The following is a 22,169-nucleotide window of genomic DNA, read 5'->3' as shown; positions in this document are numbered from 1 at the left end:
TGATGAACAAGTGGGATGAGTGAGAGGAGAACTGGGCCCATAATATCATGATGATGAAAAATGCCCTCTGGTCTGCTTTCCTGCAACTGCAAGAGTACATTGACTAGTGTTTCATCCAGTCTAGCTTTAACTAATCAGATGTTGGGGTTTCCACCACTTCCCTTGGAAGACTTTTCCACAGCCTAATGTATCACCCTGTCAGGAAGCCATTATTATGGTTATTTATTTTTACAATACCCAAAAATGTGCTAGTGACTTTGACAAAGCAAGTTTACCCCTTCCTAATTTCATCCCATTACTCCTTACCTCTTTTATATGCTAACCAATTCCTATATGTTACCTCTTTTATATGCTAACCAATTCCTCTCCCCTTCCTGGTGTTTATACACCTTTAAATATATATGGGCTGCTATTATGTGTCCTCTCAGTTCTCTCTTAGCCATGCTATACATGTTTCACACTTTTAACCATTCCTAGTAAGTCAGTCTCTCCAAGTCTCCTAACCACCTGTTTCAGAGTAACAGCCGTGTTAGTCTGTATTCGCAAAAAGAAAAGGAGGACTTGTGGCACCTTAGAGACTAACCAATTTATTAGAGCTTATGCTCTAATAAATTGGTTAGTCTCTAAGGTGCCACAAGTCCTCCTTTTCTTTTTGCTAACCACCTGTGTTGCTCTTTGCTGAACGTCTGCAAAATGGAGTGCCATACTGATACCGGCTGGTGACAGCATACCCATCCACACACAAACAAAACAGGAAAAGGCTAGCTGCACATCTGAGACCTTGGCTGCATCAGAGTGTTTTTTGCTTTCCGTTTTTGGTATAAGTGAAGGTTTGAATCTGAACAGTTATAATTAGAGTGGTATAATCCCTTATGTAGACACTTTTACTCATGAGTACCTCATATATGTGTTGTTTCAGAGTAGGAGCCGTGTTAGTCTGTATTCATAAAAAGAAAAGGAGTACTTGTGGCACCTTAGAGACTAACAAATTTGTTAGTCTCTAAGGTGCCACAAGTACTCCATTTCATATATGTGTGTGTTTGTAGCTTGGGAAGTCATTTAAGCTAAACTGAAAAATTCCACTCTTCTACAGAATGGATACTTATATATACAGAATGGATTCTTATATATCCTACTTATATATTAGGAAAGGAGTACTTGTGGCACCTTAGAGACTAACAAATTTATTTGAGCATAAGCTTTCATGAGCTACAGCTCACTTCATCGGATGCACCCACTGAATGCATCTGATGAAGAGAGCTGTAGCTCACGAAAGTTTATGGTCAAATAAATTTGTTAGTCTCTAAGGTGCCACAAGTACTCCTTTTCGTTTTGCGAATACAGACTAACACAGCTGCTACTCTGAAACCTGCCACTTATATATTGATATAACGTGAACTTATCCATGCAGACAAGCTTAATGGAAAGTATGTACGCACTACATTTTCAGTACATGTCACTGTGGGCCTGTCTCCATTGACTTCAGACATGCTGTCAATTTATAAAACTGTTCTTTCTGAGCTAGCTATCATTTATATTCATTTATTTTACTACATATAAAGTAAGTTAAACTTAGAATCATGGGACCTGCTCCTGTTTTCACTTACACTGAGGTAAAACACTACTAACTTCAATGACTTCATCGGAATTATTCTGACAAACAAGTGGGGTCAGTGAGAGGCAAATGATGCCCATAATATCATGATAATAAATTATGCCCTCTTAAGACATCTGGGTCTGATTTCCTGCCACTGTAGCCCTGCCTCAGAGGGCTCTTGGTTTAGATACAGATGGAGAGCGCAACAGGATGGTAGAATAGGGTACAAAGATGGAGCAGGAGGTGATTGTTTTCAATAGAATGAATTGCACATGAGGCAGAATTTTAAGGTGCTTTTGGAAGGAAAGTGAGGGAACTTTTATGCAGGCTAATTAGGAGGCTGTTTCACATGTTTGGAGTGATGTGAACGAATTTAAGACAAGCAAAGATAACAATGGGAGCAGTTAGAGGTGTCGCTTACATGCAGCCCAGGACTGAAGCCAGGAATTTGCCTGCTCAGTGAGTTTGTCCAATCTGTTTTTTACTGATCAGCTGGCCACTCTCCCTTAGATCTCCAGCCCTGATCTAGGGAAAGTGTCTACACTGTGCTCAGCATACTCTGCCTGCCTGCTTTAATCTTATATCTAGCAGATTCATCAAAGATTCCAGAAGCCAGGCTTGAACTCGCCAAGAAATATGGTTATGTTTTGCCAGAAGTAAAGATGAACTTTTCCAAATGCTAAGCACATGCAAGGACCTTAGATAGAGTTTCTTTGGTCTTGCTCCAGGTTGGGTGGTAAACATGAGTGAAAAGAAAATCCTGAAACCAACAGACGAGAGGTTGCTAAGATACCGTAGCTCATGAATTCTGAGACAACTGCAGATGTACAGGAAACATCTGGATATGAAATAATGAATTAGGAGGTTTGTTTTTTAAAACACATTCTTATTGTACTAGTCAAAACATTAATATATATTTGTGACTGGGTAATACTACAGGTACATCTCTTTTCTATATTGAGTCATAATACCATGTAGTGAAGAGAATACTCTTTCAAGAATAAAATACACATTAATCTTATATGAGGGAGGCAGACTGCAGATGATGTCTCTCCTGGTCATGATCCAGCAGCCTGAGCTGTCAGGTTGGGCTGACCTCAGAGAAATTCTCTCCTTAGTTGTGGGAAAGAGATAGGTGTTCCCTCCCTGCATGCTGGGAATGGAGAGATGCGAGAATTTGTGGCCCTGAATGGAATTGAGGGGGGGAAAACATACTCTGCTGCCATCACCTCAGAAAGGGCCCTGGAAGAATTGCTGTGTGAGGAGCCAGGAATAGAAATGGCTGCAGTTACTAGCACGCAAATCAAGGCTGTTGTTGGAGCACCACATGACTAGGGTTACCATATTTCAACATTCAAAAAAGAGGACACTTCACGGGGTGGGGAGGTATTTGCACCAGTATCTACCAACTCGGGTTGTATTAATGTGTTGTTATGCTGTTATATATGCTGTGCGCTACATGTTGTCTATATTGAGTATATATAAGAAAAAGTGATACGGCCTCAAAAGTGAAGTTTATTTAAAGTTTAGTATACTTCTTTATATGTAGTGAGTCCTTTCCTTTCACCAGTTCTTCAGTTTTCTTTCTCCTCATGTGCCCACACATACTTCTCTGTAGATTGCATTTTTCTCAGCCGTGGTTGATTGCTCTTTAAGAAGGCATGAAAGTCTTTACAAGAAGTTTGTCTGAAGTTGTACTGTACAAGTAGAATTCCTTTCAGCGACTCAGCATTCAAGTTGTTCCTTTCCTTTGTCCACTCCTTTGCATCAGTGAAAAAAATCACTCTATATTTGTATTGTGAGAAGGAATAGCAAAGAAGAACTGTGCAGTCTTTAACAGTTCTGAATGACACTCAGTGTTTTTGGATTTCTCAAAATATCTGGTCCACTTCTGGTGTGCTAGCAAATAATTACTGAACTCTTCATCACTATTGCAACTTTCCATAAACAACTTCAGGTTGCTGACCTGATCAAAACACTTCACGTCATCAATTTGCACCCCCTTATCGATCAGGTACTTGATACAAGGTTCCACATCACTCCAATTCAGTATCTCACTCAGGGTAATCCACCTGAAACAAGAGGAGTCTTCTTCCAGGGGTCTAAGCCACTTCTCCAGATATTCTAAGCATCTGCTGTACATATTATCTGCTTCAGCACAGAATTTGTCACACTCTTCATCAATTCCTTCCATGCGCTTTTGTGCCAGTAGTCCCTTAACTTTCAGGGACATAAAGTTGTGAGTCTTGCATTCAAGAAGTATAGTGTGAACTGAGTTCAAACTTTTCAGCACTTCCACGACAGAATTGCTTTCCCTTTTGATTTCTTGGATGTAAGTTTGGAATACACTCATGATTGAATGCATGTGCCAGAGGTAAATCTCACTTAATTCATACTCAAAAAAATCTTAAGCACTGTGGTTTGTCCTGTGACAGAAAGAATGACTTCAAGGCTGGAAACATCTGTATCAGCCTTGTAATGCCTGGAAATAATGACAGCCATCGTGTCTTGCTATGAGAAAGCAGCTTTCTGTATTCAACATCAACAAATGCACAGTACTCCTTCAGCCCCTCAGTTCAGACAGTGTAGATATGAAAGTACTGGTAAATTTTAAAAATAATGTTCTCAATGTCAACGTTCATTCTTTCTTCTGCATGGTGAACACAGTTGTTCAACGTGTGCTGGGCAACCCACACCAATTCATGTTCTCTTCTGCAACAACTTCTTTAAGTTTGCAAACACATTCTTTCCATCTTCATCATACCAGAGTCCTCCAAACATTATATTGCAGTTGTCACCTGTAAATGCAATACACTTCTCGAAAAAACAATTTTTTTCACGTGTTTCTTTTACGTAATGAGCAATCGTGTCAGCAGTCTCATTAGGTGTGTTCTGAACCTCAATGAATTTTCACTGCAAACCGCCATTCTTCCAGTCGAAATACTGAATAATTACTGGAAATATTTTCACTGAACCGTGATTGCTTCCATCTGTAGCAACTCCACAGTAAGCTATGTCATTTTCTTCAAATGTTTTCAGAACAACATCAGCAGAATGTGGTGCAAACACAGAGATAACAATTGCTTCTGTCTTGGTTCTGGCACTTGAAAATTTCCATGCTCCTTCAGAATCAGGGAATGTCTTCTTCAACAAGACAGATGTGCAATCCATTGACTTAAAGCTATTATGATGCTTAATGGTGTGAATTTCAAAAGCAGCCTCTGCTGCAGTAACAGCATCCTCTTATTCGCTGCCTGGTTTTACAAAATAATCTGTCAATTTTGTTGATGAGCTCACTCCTCGAACCGCTTTTTTGTGCTTGCCTGAGTCTACATGAGTTTGTAAATCATTAGCACCTTTATTTTTCACAGAGACGTAAGTACGAGGTCTACATACCAAGCACTCAGCTTCCCATTCTTCTCTTCCACTTCGAAAACACGGGAATTTCGTCTTTAGTTCTGAAGTGAATTTACACTTTCGTTTTGGCATTGTGTTTGGGGGTAGTAAAATAAAACATAAAATAAAGAGCTCTTGAGGAAACACTACCGTGCATGGTACGAACTCAGAAAAGACACTGAATTTGTCGATGTTGCACTATCGCTACAATGGAAAAATGATCATACCTGTCTGGAAGCATAGGGCTAGGCGCCAACTTTCCCTGGCGCCAGTGGGTGCTCGTGCCCCCCCGGCCCTGCCCCAACTCCACCCCTTCCCCGCCCTGATTCCAACCTCTTCCCCAAAGTGCCCACCCCAACTCCGCCCCCCCGCCCCATTGGATCCCTTCCCCAAATCTCCGCCCTGGCCTCACCTCCTCCCCTGAGTGCGCCACGTTCCCCCTCTTCCCCCCTCCCTCCCAGCCATGCGAAGCAGCTGTTTTGCGGCCCAAGCACTGGGAGCTAGGGGGGGAAAGCGGGCACTCTCTCGAATGATCAACATTCACTTTCTTTCTCGAGTGGTCAACATTCAGTCTTGAATGATCAACTCTTCTTTGGGGAAAAATAAAAATGTCAAAATCCCGGACGTTTTTAGATATTTAAAGGTTCCTCCCGGATGGCAATTTAAGAACCAAAAAACCGGTCATGTCCAGGAAAATATGGACATATGGTAACCCTACACATGATGCCAGGGGAAGAAGTCAAAGCTAGGCAATTTTGTGGCAAGTGGCCAAGGAGAGGGGAGAAGAGGAGCCAAGTCGATAAGAATATTTTGTACCTGGTTTTTCTTCTGTAAAATAGAGTTAAGAACTTACTTTATCTTCCACATAGGGTTATTTTGTGATTTAGGTGAAGTCTGCAAAGTGCTTTGATATGCATCAGTAAAAAGGACTGTGTAAATTCTGGGTCATTCTATCCACAGATAGAGGCTTTTCTGACCTGCCTTCAGTGGTGCTAGTCCGGATTCTGGAAGTTGTTTGCAAAAGAGTGAGCACTCAGTGTGCTCTCACCTGTTAAAAATTTCTATTTAAGATCCAGCAAAATGTACCACTGATGAAAGCTCGATTGTAATTAATGTTCATTATTCTAATCCAGAGGAATGTCACATGATGAAGTTTGGCTTAGCCGATAAGAAGTGCTGTATAAGTGCTAGTTATTATGACAGCACAAGAATCCATCCTGAAGCTCTTGCGTTATTTGCAAAAGGAAGGACTGTTCTCCAGGAATGATGGTGCGGAACAAGGCTGATGCCCTTGTCTAATGTTGCAAGTAGCTACAGGCCCCTCTTAGCCACAGCATAACTGTTAATTCTTTAAGTGCTGCATAATGTGAGGGAATTTGAGGGAAATGCTACTATTTCTGGAATGTCTGCTTTTGAACCTCCCAGTGTCAGCACCGCATAGACTCTGCATGAGCATTACCTAATATAAAATCTGCTACAGAAGTATGAGTCACAGTCATTGTTAATTAAACAGAAGAGATACTGTACTGGAGACAAAGATGGCCATAGCTCTCAGGGCACAGACACCCTGACCCAGCACAGACACCAACTGCCCAGGCTGCTTCTCAAAACTTCCTGGCACCACCTCCAAGATAGATTCTTCCCCAGTTAAAATGTCTCTTTGAATTTGAATGAATAACAGTAAAACAATGTAAAGTATTTAAAGAACACTATTTAAATTAATATCTTCTAGTGCAAAGTCCATGTAATTTTGGAGCCTATGTCTCTGCATTGTAGCAGCTAAGGCAGTAGCTAAGGCAAGCTAGGTCTAGTTGTACCATTAGTCTCTCTCTCGAGGTTGGATTGTCCAGATCATTTCTGGTCTCTGATTCACTCGTAGATGGTTGACGCTGCCTTCCCCCTGTGTTGTCCTCCATCGCCTCTTGTATCTCAGAATCTGTTGTACTCCTTTGGTAGAATAGTCTTTCTTCACCTTCACGAGCAAGGTCGACGGTGTCACGAATCCATTCATGTGAATCCTCACACTGAACTGTTTGTGAACAATCCATTGGTCAGACATTATCCACACAAAAATTCAACTAGCCACAAAGAGCCTTTGTAAATTTCACAACCCATTCATCAATAATTTGCAAATGGGAAAAGGAGCTAAATCCATACATAGATGTATTTATTTAGTGACTTGTTTTCCCACCTTCATCATCTGGAGGGAATACTTCAGCAATGGAAGAGTAGTCTTTCTGTGGCTTTACATGAAGGTTTCTTGGTAGTTAATAAATATCTAGCTATTGATAAATAAAATAAAATGCTTCAGGATATTTAACTTCAAAAAATCACTGAAGAAGGTCAAAAGAAAAGGAGTACTTGTGGCACCTTAGAGACTAACCAATTTATTTGAGCATGAGCTTTCGTGAGCTACAGCTCACTTCATCAGATGTTTACCGTGGAAACTGCAGCAGACTTTATATACACACAGAAATCATGAAACAATACCTCCTCCCACCCCGGTTGGACAGTGGGGTGGGAGGAGGTATTGTTTCATGATTTCTGTGTGTATATAAAGTCTGCTGCAGTTTCCACGGTAAACATCTGATGAAGTGAGCTGTAGCTCACGAAAGCTCATGCTCAAATAAATTGGTTAGTCTCTAAGGTGCCACAAGTACTCCTTTTCTTTTTGCGAATACAGACTAACACGGCTGTTCCTCTGAAACCTGAAGAAGGTCAGGAGACCAGTTCTGTAAGATGGTCAGCCCCTTCAGCTCTGCTGCTACCTGCAGACCTCTTCTAGGTCTTTACTATGAAGTTTATGTGTAAGACTATGATTTAGTCATGGGTACTTTTAGTACAAGTCATGGACAGGTAACGGGCCGTGAATTTTTGTTTATTGCCCTTGACCTGTCCATGACTTGTACTAAAATACCCATGACTAAATCTTAGGTGTGCTGGGGGCCCTGGGGCACTGCTGCTGGTCTGGGGGGCCCCGGGGCACTGCTGCTGCTCTGGGAGGCCCTAGGGCACTGCTGCTGCTCTGGGGGGAGCCCTCCGAGGTGCCACAGCTGCTCTGGGGGGAGCCTTACTGGGTGCCACAGGTGCTCTGAGGTGCTGCTGTTTCTCTGGGACCACTGCTCTGGAGCTGTGCCCAGGACTGCTGCTGCTCCGGCAGCCCCTGGGACCAGCTGCCCAGAGCTGCCCGATCAGCGGCTAATGGAGCTGGCCCCAGGGCCACCCAAGCAGTGGCCGATGCGGCTGGCCCCAGGCCGTCCTAGCTGCTCAGGCGGCCCTGGGGTCAGTCATACCAGCTGCTGCAGAAATCATGGAGGTCCCGGCAAGTCATGTGCCAGACTTGCAGCCTTATTTATGTGTTATAGATGTTTGTTTATTTACATAATATGCTCAGTAGGTTTCTTGCTTGCTTGCTCACATCCTCATAGTATTTCCTGTCTTTCGTCAGACAATAATGCCTTCTTCCCAGTAAATTAAAACATAAAATGTATTTAAGTGCATGCTGAACCCCACTGTCCACATCTAATATTCTGTGTGTGTTTGTGTTTTGTAGGAGGAATGGAAAGTTTTGAGGCTATTTGAATAGAATGTGGGATCTGTCCTTGCCATACCAGGCATGCCATACAATATAGCAGAAGTCAAAGCCTTTTTACATCAAGTTTTCAAATCTGTCACTCGGTTATTAGGAGCAGAGATTCTGATCATGATTTACTCTATTTTGGGGACTTGAGATTTTTCCAGCTGGACTATGCTTTTTTTGGAATGATTGAATGTAACAAAAAGATTACCTTACCCTTTTGATACAAAGTTTCTGATGGTGACAGTCCTCACCTCTGACTGTCTGACCCTTTCTTTTGGCTTGGCAGACGTTTAATGTGCTGTCTGAATCAGTCTGCAGGAGGATTCTTTCCCCATTGTACAGTAAACACAGTACATTTACAATACAACATGATGGAATAGAGCATCTCTCATTCAAACTGTATCTCAGACCACTTCAAAGTGCTATATAATGTAATTGCCAAGTTAAATAATAAATAATAGCAGAGGAAGAGAGAAATGAAGAATAAAGGAGAAAATACACGTTTGCAAATCAGAGCTGGGGAGAGCTGGACAGTGGATGAGAGAAAGAAAGTAAAGCTGCCCAAGTAGGATTCAAGATTAAAGCTTCAGAAGAGAAAGCTTTCACAAAACAGTGTACAAATAGTGGGAATGGATAGAGAGGAGGCTAATGCTAGATGTACACAGGGAGCAGAGGAAATGAATAAATATGGATGTACATCTCTGGGAAGAAAGAGCCTGATAGTTCTTTGGAATGAGGAATATTTTAGTAAAGAACGTTCCATTGTAAATATTTCCTATACCAATCTCTAACTCCAGGTAAACGTATGGACATGAGGCTTTTTCCAAGGCAAAATATTGGGAGTCAGAGTTTTTCAGAACATTGGGTTTGATTCTTCTCTCATCCTGGTTTTACACCAGTGTAACAACTAACTTAAATTGAAAAAAAGAAAAGGAGTACTTGTGGCACCTTAGAGACTAACCAATTTATTTGAGCATAAGCTTTCGTGAGCTACAGCTCACTTCATCGGACGCATACTGTGGCATCCGATGAAGTGAGCTGTAGCTCACGAAAGCTTATGCTCAAATAAATTGGTTAGTCTCTAAGGTGCCACAAGTACTCCTTTTCTTTTTGCGAATACAGACTAACACGGCTGTTACTCTGAAACTTAAATTGAGTTACTCCTGATTTACACAGGTGTAAGGGAGAGGAAAATCAAGCCCCTGGCCTCTATTTGTGCACATGCACTGTGTTGTAAACCCCATTTTCAATTGGCTCTCAAATGGGTTTGCTTCACATGGAAATCTTTTGGTTTCATGCACAAGGGATAGTGCACAAAAACTACCTGTAAATTATTACACACACAAAGTTGTACATGCATAAAAGAAAGGCAGGTGGAGGCCTCCTTTAAAAAGCCACATATAAGGGCCACATACTTCTCTAGTTCCCATATTGAATGTCGACAGCATTTGCTTCTCCCCCCCCCCCCCCCCGAAATATCAAAGGAAGTATGTGGCCCTTAAGGTATTTAACTCAGAAGGAAGCCAATGCCTTGTGTCACTTCAACAGTTAGGAAGTGCACTGTACTGTCCCCTTTGCATTTGAAGTGAAACTGGCAATTTTGAGCAATTTCACAGAGGAAATGAAAAGATTAATGGAATGGAAAGTACAGAACTGTTCAACTGAAGAAGACTAACTATCTGATTGACATGAATGAAAGCAAAAAATAAAATAAAAACAGCATGAAAGATGCTTATTATTTTTCAGGTTCTGGGGGACTATTTACTAAAAACAAACAAAAAAACTTCACACAGATTTTAGTACCAAAGAGAAATTAATCTCTGCAGGGCTTCCCAGAGAATGAAGAACTATGGGAGGAATCAGAGTGACTGGCATCTCAATGCTGCTGTCTAGTGATGTAGAAACTAGTTTTTTGCCTGACTGCTCAGACCCCTGAGCAAACTACTCGCAGAGAAGAAACAGACAAGACATGCATTAAAGAAAAGATCTGAGATACCACAAGTGAAATAGTGAGTTTCCTTCAACATCAAAGGCCAAATTCAGCTCATCTAACTCATGCAGATATTCCCATTGATGTCAATGGCACATGAGTAAGGGGAGCAGAATGTGGCCTATGGTTTGCATGTGTGCACAGTGTTTAGTATTCTGCTCTCCATATTGACTGTGAGGTTGGCTTTTTTTCAAAATCCCAGTTTTAATATCTGTTCCTCCCTTGTACACTTCATCTTATACACCTCCCTCTATTGGCTTCAGAGCAAGGAGCCCAAACTTCTGTGGTGGTTAAATTATTATTAACCCTGTTTATTACAGTAATGCCCAAGGACCAACCAAGAATGGGGGCCCCATTGTGCAAGGCGCTGTATGACACAGGATGGTAGATGGCCCCTGCCTCAAAGAGTTAACAATCTAACTAGATCGATAGACAGGATGGGGGAAAGGGATAGAACAGACAAGCAGAGTGACCAATGTGATGGCAGCAAACATGATGTTCCACAATTCTGGGGGAGTGGGTTTAGCGAGGAGAGGATCTGCTAAATGGCAAGACAAGTGAAGTGGGGGTGAGACGGGAGAAGAGGGTAAGCAGGCAAGTGCGGGGTGAAGCTCAGATGAAGACACTATGAGGAAGGGGGAAGGAGAGGATTGGAACAAACAGCCAGTCAGCACAGAGCAGAGAAAGTCCAGTCCAAACTGCAGAAAGGCCTCTGAATCTCCCTGCTTTGGCTGTTTCTGCAGCTGCCCCTACTGGCTGGAGTTTCTGGCTGGTTTCTTTCTGTAGTTTTCCCCCAAGGCACGTAGTGGAGGGAAGGTGAGACACCATCTGGTATTTAATTTTCCCAGAGAGCTGGGGTCTCCCCTGCACACTTCTGGGTCCAGGAAGGGTCTGCTGAGGAACAAGTGACCATGGCTATACCCCATTTTATTCCCTCCCCGCCCTCAGTGTAGCAGTCCCTACTTTAGCTGCTCCTCGCCAAGACCACATGGTGGGTGGGTGAGGGGGCATCACCTGGGTCCTGTTGTCTCAGTGTATGTGGGGGGCAGGATCTCTCATGCACTGTTCTGGATCCAGGGGTGCTGGGAGGAGGGGTGGCACTGACTTGGCCCTATTTTACAACCTTCCCCTGCATCAGCACCCATTATATAGGCAAAGCCCTGAAACTGAACATGCAGTACAACATTTGCATACACAAATAAGGAAGGTGAAACTGCAATTGTGCTTGATATGCATGCACAGATCCTGGCTTCAAGTATCAGAGGGGTAGCCGTGTTAGTCTGTATCCACAAAAACAACGAGGAGTCTGGTGGCACCTTAAAAACTAACAGATTTATTTGGGTATAAGCTTTCGTGGGTAAAAAACCCACTTCTTCAGATGCATGGAGTGAAAATTGCAGATGCAGGCATAAATATACTGACACATGAAGAGAAGGGAGTTATCTTAAAAGTGGAGAGCCAGTGTTGTCAGGGCCAATTCAATTAGGGTGGATGTGGTCCACTCACAATAATTGATGAGGAGGTGATACCAAGAGAGGGAAAATTGCTTTTGTAGTGAGCCAGCCACTCCCAGTCCCTATTCAAGCCCAAATTAATGGTGTTAAATTTTCAAATGAATTGTACCTCTGCAATTTCTCTTTGAAGTCTGTTTTTGAAGTTTTTTTGTTGAAATGTGGCTACTTTTAAATCTGTTATAGAATGTCCAGGGAGATTGATGTGTTCTCCTATTGGCTTTTGTTTGTTACCATTCCTGATGTCTGATTTGTGTCCGTTTATTTAGGGGGAGGGATAGCTCATTGGCCTGCTAAACCCAGGGTTGTGAGTTCAATCCCTGAGGGGGCCATTTACGGATCTGGGGCAGAAATTGGGGATTGGTCCTGCTTTGAGCAGGGGGTTGGACACAACCCTAAAGTCCCTTCCAACCCTGATATTCTATGATTCTTTTACGTAGAGACTATCGTTTTGGCCAGTGTACATGGCAGAAGGGTATTGCTGGCACATGATAGCATATATCACAGTAGCAGATGTGCAGGTGAATGAGCCCCTGATAGTGTGGCTCATGTTGTTGAGTCCTCTGATGGTGTTGCTAGAGTAGATATGGGGACAGAGTAGGCAACAGGGTTTGTTACAGGGATTGGTTCCTGGGTTACTGTTTTTATGGTGTGGTGTGTAGTTGCTGGTGAGTATTTTCTTCAGGTTGAGGAGCTGTCTGTAAGCAAGGACTGGCCTGTCTCCCAAGATCTGTGAGTGTGAGGGATCATTTTCCAGGTTAGGTTGTAGATCGCTGATGATGTGCTGAAGAGATTTTAGCTGGGGGCTGTATATGATGGCCAGTGGTGTTCTGTTATTTTCTTTGTTGGGCCTGTCCTGTAGTAGGCGACTTCTGGGTACCCATCTCGCTCTGTCAATCTGTTTCCTTGCTTCCCCAGGTGGGTATTGTAGTTTTAAGGATGCTTGATAAAGATCTTGTAGGTGTTTGTCTGAGGGATTGGAGCAAATTTGGTTGTATCTTAGGGCTTGGCTGTAGACAGTGGATCATGTGATGTTTCCTGGATGGAAGCTGGAGGCATGTAGGTAAGTATTGTGGTCAGTTGGTTTCCAGTATAGGGTGGTGTTAATGTGGCCATCACTTATTTGTACTGTAGTGTCCTGGAAGTGGATATCTTGTGTGGACTAGTTCAGGCTGTGGTTGATGGTGGGGTGGAAATTGTTGAAATCCCTGTGGAATTCTTCAAGGGCCTCCTTCCCGTGGGTCCTTATGATGAAGATGTCATCAATGTACATGCTTGTACATGCTGATTTGTCCCTGATTAAAGCAAAGATGATAGGTTCTTGGCATGGGTGCTAGGGAGGATGTTAGTTTTGTCACCTATAAAGGAGAAAAGAGAGGGAGCTTTGGGTGGAAAGATTGAGCTGGCTTTTGTTGATCTTGAGATGACAGTGAGCTCTCAAAGTTGGGATATGGCAAAGACAGTGAGGGATTGGAAATTGAATTTAAAAGAAAGAGGTCGGAGTATGAAATGTACATTTCAGAGTCATAAATATAAAGATGATAGCTGAGTTCTTGTGAACAAATGAGGTCACCCAATGATGGGGGAAAGTATAGGGAGCAGAGGAGGGGACCAAGAGCCACAATGTGGGAAGGAAGAAGAGGTAGAGCATCAAGAAGAGATGGTGAAAGAGTGGTCTAGAATCCAACAAACAACTGCAGAGGTTAAATCCTATTAGCAATTAGCAATTATTCTAAACCAGTCAATCCCACAAAATAAAGTGTTGCTTTTACACAAATGAGAAGCAATGGAGCATTTCCTAGTGCATGGCTGGTTCCTGTAATGGGGCAGATTTCTACTGCCCTCATCAACAGTGCTATCGAATTGGAGAAGACACAAATCATTAGAAAATATTCTACTTTTAAAGACTCTTTCTCTCTCTTAAAACAAGAGCGAGAGAGAGAGATGCTGATCTCAAAGGAAAAATCCATATACGAAAGCCAGCAAAAAATATAATAGGACTGACAACCTTTACACAGTTGTAAGCACTATAGTTGTAGCATCACTGGATAGTAGAGAGACAAGGCGGGTGAAGTAATATCTTTTACTGGCCCAACTTCTGTTGGTGAAAGAGAGAAGTTTTCCAGGCACACAGAGCTTTTCTTCAGGTCTGGGGAAGGTACTCTGAGCACAGCAGCTAAATGCAAGGTGGAACAGATTGTTTAGCATTAGTAAAAAGAACAGGAGGACTTGTGGCACCTTAGAGACTAACAAATTTATTTGAGCATGAGCTTTCATGAGCTACAGCTCACTTCATCGGATGCATGCAGTGGAAAATACAGTGGGGAAATTTTATATACACAGAGAACATGAAACAATGGGTGTTACCATACACACTGTAAGAAGAGTGATCAGGTGGTAAGGTGAGCTATTACCAGCGGGGGGGGGGGGGTGAGGAAAGGGGGGAACCTTTTATAGTGATAATCAAGGTGGGCCATTTCCGGTAGTTGACAAGAACTTGTGAGGAGCAGTGTGTGTGTGTGGGGGGAATAAACAAGGGGAAATAGTTTTACTTTGTGTAATGACACATTCACTCCCAGTCTTTATTCAAGCCTAAGTTAATTGTATCCACTTTGCAAATTAATTCCATTTCAGCAGTCTCTCGTTGGAGTCTGTTTTTGAAATTTTTTTGTTGAAGAATCGCCACTTTTAGGTCTGTAATCAAGTGACCGAAGAGATTGAAGTGAATAGCTCACGTTACCTGATCACTCTTGTTACAGTAAGAAGAAAAGGAGTACTTTTGGCACCTTAGAGACTAACCAATTTATTTGAGCATGAGCTTTCGTGAGCTACAGCTCACTTCATCGGATGCATACAGTGGAAACTGCAGCAGACTTTATATACACACAGAGAATATGAAACAATACCTCCTCCCACCCCACTGTCCTGCTGGTAATAGCTTATCTAAAGTGAGCATCAGGTTGGGCCATTTCCAGCACAAATCCAGGTTTTCTCACCCTCCACCCCCCCCACACAAATTCACTCTCCTGCTGGTGATAGCCCATCCAAAGTGACAACTCTTTACACAATGTATATGGTAACACCCATTGTTTCATGTTCTCTGTGCATATAAAATCTCGCCGCTGTATTTTCCACTGCATGCATCCGATGAAGTGAGCTGTAGCTCACGAAAGCTTATGCTCAAATAAATTTGGTGCCACAAGTACTCCATTCAAGGAAGAGCGGCCCATTAACACCTCTGCAATCAGGGACTAGTGGATTACAGATTGTTGTAATGACCCACTGTTGTCTGTAACCCACTAAAACAAGAAAATTATTTAACAAAGAACTGAGATTAGAGAAGAAGCAAGTAGAATTAATGGAAACAAATGGTTACATATAAAGTAAAATCATAACACACTTTCTAGAGCCTAAGATAAAAACTCTCAAAACATTCCCTTGCCTCACAAAGGTTAGCTCAGCCAATGGTTCTTTCCCAGCTTCAAACTGCCAGACTGGCTGTAATCCTCCATTCATAAAACAAACCAGCTGGCAGCTTGTTCCCTCGGTGAAGGATAACTGGGTGAACCTCTTGTGATGGGGTGGACTAGGCCGAAAAGCCTCCTGATGGAGGCCTCAGGGTCCTGCCACACTTGTCCCAAGTAAGGAGCAGTGGAGAGATCTTCCAAGCAGATTAGAGTGGTTGTAGGAGAAGCATCAAATCAGGGCTCAGGAGGGCCCTATAAAAGGGAGCTACAGAGCCAGAGACTGGGCAGTTCCTCATTAGAGCTGGAGGAGCATGGATGTTGCAGCTGGTTGAGGGAACTGCAGAACAATGGACAGCCCAGTGCTAGTAGGCACAAGGGGAGCAAGGAAGAGCTCCTGGCCAGCTACTGGGCCTGAGCTTAGAAGAGCCCTGAGCTAAGGGTAAGGCATCGGTGAAGACTGGGCCCAAAGTAGTGGGTGGGCCTGGGTCCTCCCCCCACCTTCCCATAGGCCCCTGGGGAAGGGTCTACAATTGGACATCAGTGAATCCCCCCCGCCCCCCCGAAAGGGACTGAACTGTCAGAAGGCTCAGCTGAAGACTGGGGCCAACACAGACTAAGAGGGCAAAACCATTGCCTCCAGGGAGGAAGCCCTGGGAGTACGGCCCGATGGCAGGACTGGGACTGGTTTACAGACCACAGACACACCCAACCACAGGGAGCGATCACGAGAGGTGGGTGCCGACCCCGTTACACCTCTGTATCCCACATATAATTCCAGCGACCCATTTTCTTCACTTGTAAACAGGGAAACTCCCCCACCGCTTGTTTTTTTTCCTTTCTTGAATCTCCCCTGGAGGCCTTGCAATCACTTGATTAGTATTGTGCTTAGACTGTAAATAGGTGTTCATTGTGAAGCATACAGTTCTCAATCTACATATAAGCAGACAGGTGTCGATAAGTGTCTCCTGCCTGGAAGAAACCTGTTTTTCATCTTCAGGTGACCAGCCCCAACTCACAGACCTTAAGAGCATAATTTTCAGTATCTATACATAACTCCTTTCACATTATCTGTACATAACCCCTTACATATTATCCATCCATACGTTTTGCAATGATTGATGATCAGTGTGACACAAGCTTTCAGTAAAGACTTTACATGATACCCTTTGGCAAACTAGTATGTAGATACCAGAGCCAAGGATCCCTGTAACCTGTATGCCAGTTGGCACTAAGATATCCCTGTGCACACCATAGAATTGTATTCATGATTCTTGCACCTAGAGTATATCCTTCAGGTAGAGTTCCAGTCTTAGAGTATCCAATATTTTAGTAACTCACAGGGCTGTTATGAGGCATAATTAATGTTTATAAATTAGCTGTTTGAGTAAATGATGTATAGGTTCATAGATGCCAAGATCAGAAGGGACCACTTGTAAGCATCTCTTCAGCAGCTCTTGTATAACACAGGCCATAGAACTTCCCTTAAACAATTCCTCTTTGAACTAGAGCAGATCTTTCAGAAAAATGTCCAGGCTAGGTTTTAAAAACTGCTAGTAATGGAGAATTCACCACAGCCCTTAGTAAATTGTTCCAATGGTTAATCATCCCCACTATCAAAAATCTATGCCTCATTTCCATTTGGAACTTGTCTAGCTGCAACTTCCAGCCCAGGGATAATGGATTATCTGCTTGACTGAAGAGCCCATTATCAAATATTTGTTCCCTATATAGATACTTATAGACTGTGATCAAGTCATCCACTAATCTTTGCTTTGTTAAGATAAATGAATTGAACTCCTTGAGTCTTTCACTATAAGGCATGTTTTCCTATCCCTTAATCATTCTCGTGGCACCAGAACTGGACACAGTATTCCAGCAGTGGTTGCATCAGTGCCAAATACAGAGGTAATATGACTTCCTGTTCCTACTCGAGATTACCCTGTTTATGAATCCAAATATCATGTTAACTCTTTTGGCCACAGCATTGCATTGCAAGCGCATGTTCACCCAATTATCCAGCATAACCCCCAAATCTCTTTTCAGAGTCACTGCTTCCCAGGATTATTTATCATTATTTGTTTGTTTATTATTTGGGAAGTTCAAGGAAAGAGTAACTTGAAGGTTCATTTTGGGGGGATGGGGGTCGGTTTGTGTGTAATTGCTTGATTCATTTCTCTTATTGTGGACTGAAAAATATGAGCCTTCGGTGGAAACTTGAAACAGAAGATTGGTGATTTGGCAGTTCAAGATGCGGTGAGCTTTCCATGCAAAGGGTTGGGCAGGGGGATGAGAGTGGAAGAATGAGATGAAGCGAACATCGGGGTAGGACAGAAGGGACCAACACAGTAAGAAAGCAGAGCAAAAATGCAGGGTTGTATATACACTAAAAAGGGAGGACAATAAATGTTACAGTGATATATAGGGAATAAATGGACAATTGTTAATTATGACACTAATAAAAGTAATAATAAAAATGCTAATGGAAATAATTTATGTATATGACAGGGTTGGTTGTGATGGCGGGGGGCAGGGCTCAACAGCTGGCAACCTGCAGGGGTCAGAAAGGTATTTTTCCCCCATTCTGCAAGGTTTTTTTTCTTTAATCTTCTTCTTCCTCTGAAGCATCAGGGATGGCCACCGCTGGAGATGGGACATTGGGCGGGGTGGGCCAGGGCTCTGAGTTGGTGCTGAACATTCTCTTTTTTGGGTGTTTGCTGGCTGGTTCTTGCTCACATGCTCAGGGTTTAACTGATGGCCATAGGTGGTCTTGGGAAGGAATATTTTCCTGGGTCAGAATGGCAATGGCCTTGGGGATCTTCCCCCCCCCCCCTTCTTCGCAGCGTGTGTGTGTGGTTACTTGCAAGGATTATCTGGGTATATCTCAAGTCATCATTTCTCTTCTATTGCAGGGGCCCCAAACAGAGGCACATTGATCCCTCCTGTTCTATGCCTGTGACACATATTTAGGGTGACCAGATGTCCCAATTTTATAGGGACAGTCCCGATTTTTGGGTCTTTTTCTTATATAGGCTCCTATTACACCCCCACCCTCCTGTCCCAATTTTTCACATTTGCTGTCTGGTCATCCTACACATATTAGTCTCGTCTCCCATGGGTCTCATTTACTTTGGTCTACAATTGGTTATTGGGTTTTAGTGTGACGTTGGTGGCCCATGATATACAGGACATCAGACTAGATGATTTGGTGGGCCTACTAGCCTTAAATTCTATTACTCTATTTGCTAACCACCATGATCTATTCTATTCTGTTGTATTATGTTCAGGTTCTTATACTGCTCTCATCACTGTAGTATCTGAGCACTTTCCAGTAGAATATTAAGCAACAACATGACTAACATCTGTCACATGTTTGTTCTCTCATCCTCTTCCCAGGGGGAGAATTGTGTGTTCAGTGCAGTGTTTTGTTCTGGTAGGTTTCTTTTTGTTTGTTTGTTTTGGGGGGTTATGTACATATTGCTCTGTATTTATATTAGACAAGGGAAATCAAAGAAATGCACTTTGCATTTAGTATGGAAGGCAGTGGGGTTAGTTTCTCCCGCACACACAGGCTTTATCCTTATGGTAGAAAGCTCCATTGTGCCACAGTTGTCCATCTCGTTCTTCATTCCCGGGCTTTAGGTTCTTTTAGATATCCTGGGCCCACGCCGTTGAATTAATCATCATTTTCAAGGCAGACCTTGAACTTGACTCCAATCCACAAGGGACTATAGCAAAAATGGTGAATTCTTCATGTTATGATGCTGAAACAAGAAACAGAGCAAACTATTACTACTCCTTGAGACACAGTCCCTTCCTGGGGTCTTATGTAGTCTAAACTATCCTCTACTTGGACTGGTGTTTAAATACCACAGTTTGGACCTTAGGTCAAAAGGCATTTAGGGTGGAACAAAGGAGTGGGAGGATGAAATTAAGAACATGGAAAATTAGGTGAAATATAAAGAATGACGTCAGTCTTTAAGGCCAGAAGGGACCATTATGATCATCTAGTTTGGCTCCAACATAACCTTTAGCCAGTGATTCCTGGCTGTGGAACAGATTTCCAAGAGAAGTAGTGGAAGCCCCTTCCCCCGGCACATATTAAAACTAGACTGGACATACCTCTAGATCAGGTACTATAGGGAACAAAACTGCCTTGGCAGGGAGGTGGACTATAGATGCCCTAATAGGTCCTTTCCATTTCTAATTTCTATGGTTCTATGATACCAAGATTGCAGTTTGGTGAGGAACAGCTTCTGGGTGTATATCTGTTTCCTTGGTTGTGCACAAATTTAAAAAAATACAAAAAAGTATTTGTCACCCTTTTGTGTTATACAACCAGTCACTGTGTTTGAATTTCTCTTGATCATAGCTAGAAACTACCAGCGCCATTACGAGAACTTCGTATAATGTTGCTAACATCATTGATGATGATGTTACCCAAAATAAAGAACTAGAAAAACCAGCAGATGTTTTGAATATTGCAGCACTACACTGCAGCAAAGTATCTTTCCCCCCATCCAAATGTAAACTGAACAGGAAAATAACCAAGCTCACTGTGCCTGCCCTGTCCAGCTAGGAAATAATATGTAAAGCTAAAAATAAAAAAAATATTAATTTACACATACTGGGACATTTGGGGTCCTATCCCATGAGGTGTTCATAGAATATCAGGGTTGGAAGGGACCTCAGGAGGTCATCTAGTCCAACCCCCTGATCAAAGCAGGACCAATCCCCAACTAAATCATTTGAGAACATCAAATAGGAATTGGAGGTGTTCAGTTCTTTTAAGGATACATCTGTACTGTACATTAGTGACAGTGGCATGTAGCTACATGCTGCAGAGAAAAGAAAGCTGTGTTCACATGGCAGTGTGTAGCTACATGTGTCAGTGAAAAGCTCTGGTGGTGGTGCAGCTCCCAGCTGCTGAAGCCTTTCCCCTCTATCTCCCCCAACCATAGTCTTTCCCCACTTCCAGAGTCTCTCCCTGTGCCAGCAGAAGCTTTAGAGTGGCGAGCTGGCAGAACCTTTCCCTGCTGACTCCCTACTACCAAAGTGTTTCCCTGCCAGAGCCTGTCCCCACTGCCAGAATCTTTTCTTTCCGTGGGGAAAGGCTCCAGCAGTGGGGTGGCAAGAGGATACTACCCTGATAGGGAGACACTGCTGGTGCAAGTTGAGAACCTTGTGGATACATACATGGGTACATGTCTATGGGTTTCAGGCATGTCTTTACTTGTTTAAGCTATGCCTTACCATCTACACTGTTATTTAGACTCATGGTTTTGGGGCTATACACCTTCATAAGAAGTGTGCAGTATAGATGTTTCTTTAGAAGTACTCTATACCTCACAGGATCAGGCTCTTAATTTGTTCTTTTTCTTCATGAGCAATCTATCCGTTTTGACTTTTCGGTGTTTTAACTGAAAATAAGACACATTATGTTAATAAAATGTGGTATAAACTGATGTACAGGTTTACTCACTAGCATTGCCATCATCACAGCATAATCATTCTTCAAAGTATCATATGCCTTTAATGAGTTTGCGGTTAATGGCTCTTCCCCAATATCAGTCACCTTCTGTGATTGCTATTTCAGATTGAGAGGGAGTGGGGGAAGCATAGATAGAGGCTGAATTTACAATATAAATTAACAGTCAACTAGACCTACTGTAGATGATTAATTTGTCTTTGATTATAACTGCACACCGAGTGAGAGAAAATTAGCTTCTTTGATTTGTTGGCAGAATATGGGTTTGGGAAATGGCCACAGGAAGTTGAAACCAAAACTAAATTACATTTCTTGAAATGCAAAGCATGCAAAAATTGATGGAAGTTAGATGATGAGGAAGAAAAAAGCTTTAAATGGCACTTCATAAGATGGTGAAAGTTTGTTTAAAGACCCATGACAAATGACATTGGGTTGATTATTTTGAATTGGTAAGGTTAAGGTTAACAGGTGGCCGGCATAGAAGGTTGTTAGTACTTCTTCTTTTTTTCAAACCTTTTCAACTATTAGTTGATAACACATTGTAGCTTGGAAATAAATACCTCCTATAGTAATTAAAATGAATTTGTTGACTTCTTATCTCGTTGAAGTAACATTTACGTCAGCAAAAAGTACATTTTAAATTGACAACAATTGCTAGAGTGCTACACTTCTCTTGCACATGCAGAGGTAGAAGCAGGTATCTAGTTGGCATATAAAATTCTTCAGTTCCTGTCTTAATCTGCTTTGTAATGTTTACATAGGCTGTTACTAGCTTTCATGTTCTACCATCATGGTGACTCCATTTCTGTGGGGACTGAAGTGATTGTTCTACATGTATACTTAAGGCCATGAGCTCTGGTCTTTACTAAGGCAAAGCTTACGCAGAGATGCTAGGGAGACAGAGTAAAATTTCCAGTGGATCTATGTAACTTAGTAGACTTATTTGCAAAAAATGCCTGCTTCACTTGAATGTGACTTGGGAGCTTTTGAAAAAATTACCTAAAGTTCACAACTTCTATTTATATAAGTCCTTCTGTGACCTCTCTTGGTATCACATCCTGCCCCTGCCACTAATGCCATGGAGAGTTCCCTAGTTTTGGAACTAATATAGTTCCCTTCTGCAAAGACAGCCACATTTGAGGG

General features: G+C 42.5%; 1 protein-coding gene across 8 annotated transcripts in view; it reads left to right on the top strand.

The window, feature by feature from the left end:
• Window positions 1-22,169, top strand: part of PCLO (piccolo presynaptic cytomatrix protein) — a 514,363-nt gene that overhangs the window by 296,119 nt on the left and 196,075 nt on the right. The window lies entirely within an intron of this gene.

The sequence above is a fragment of the Lepidochelys kempii genome, chromosome 1, assembly GCF_965140265.1.
Source record: "Lepidochelys kempii isolate rLepKem1 chromosome 1, rLepKem1.hap2, whole genome shotgun sequence".
NCBI lineage: Eukaryota > Metazoa > Chordata > Testudines > Cheloniidae > Lepidochelys > Lepidochelys kempii.
Note: the sequence above shows the minus strand (reverse complement) of the source record. Positions and strands in the feature narration are given on the sequence as shown.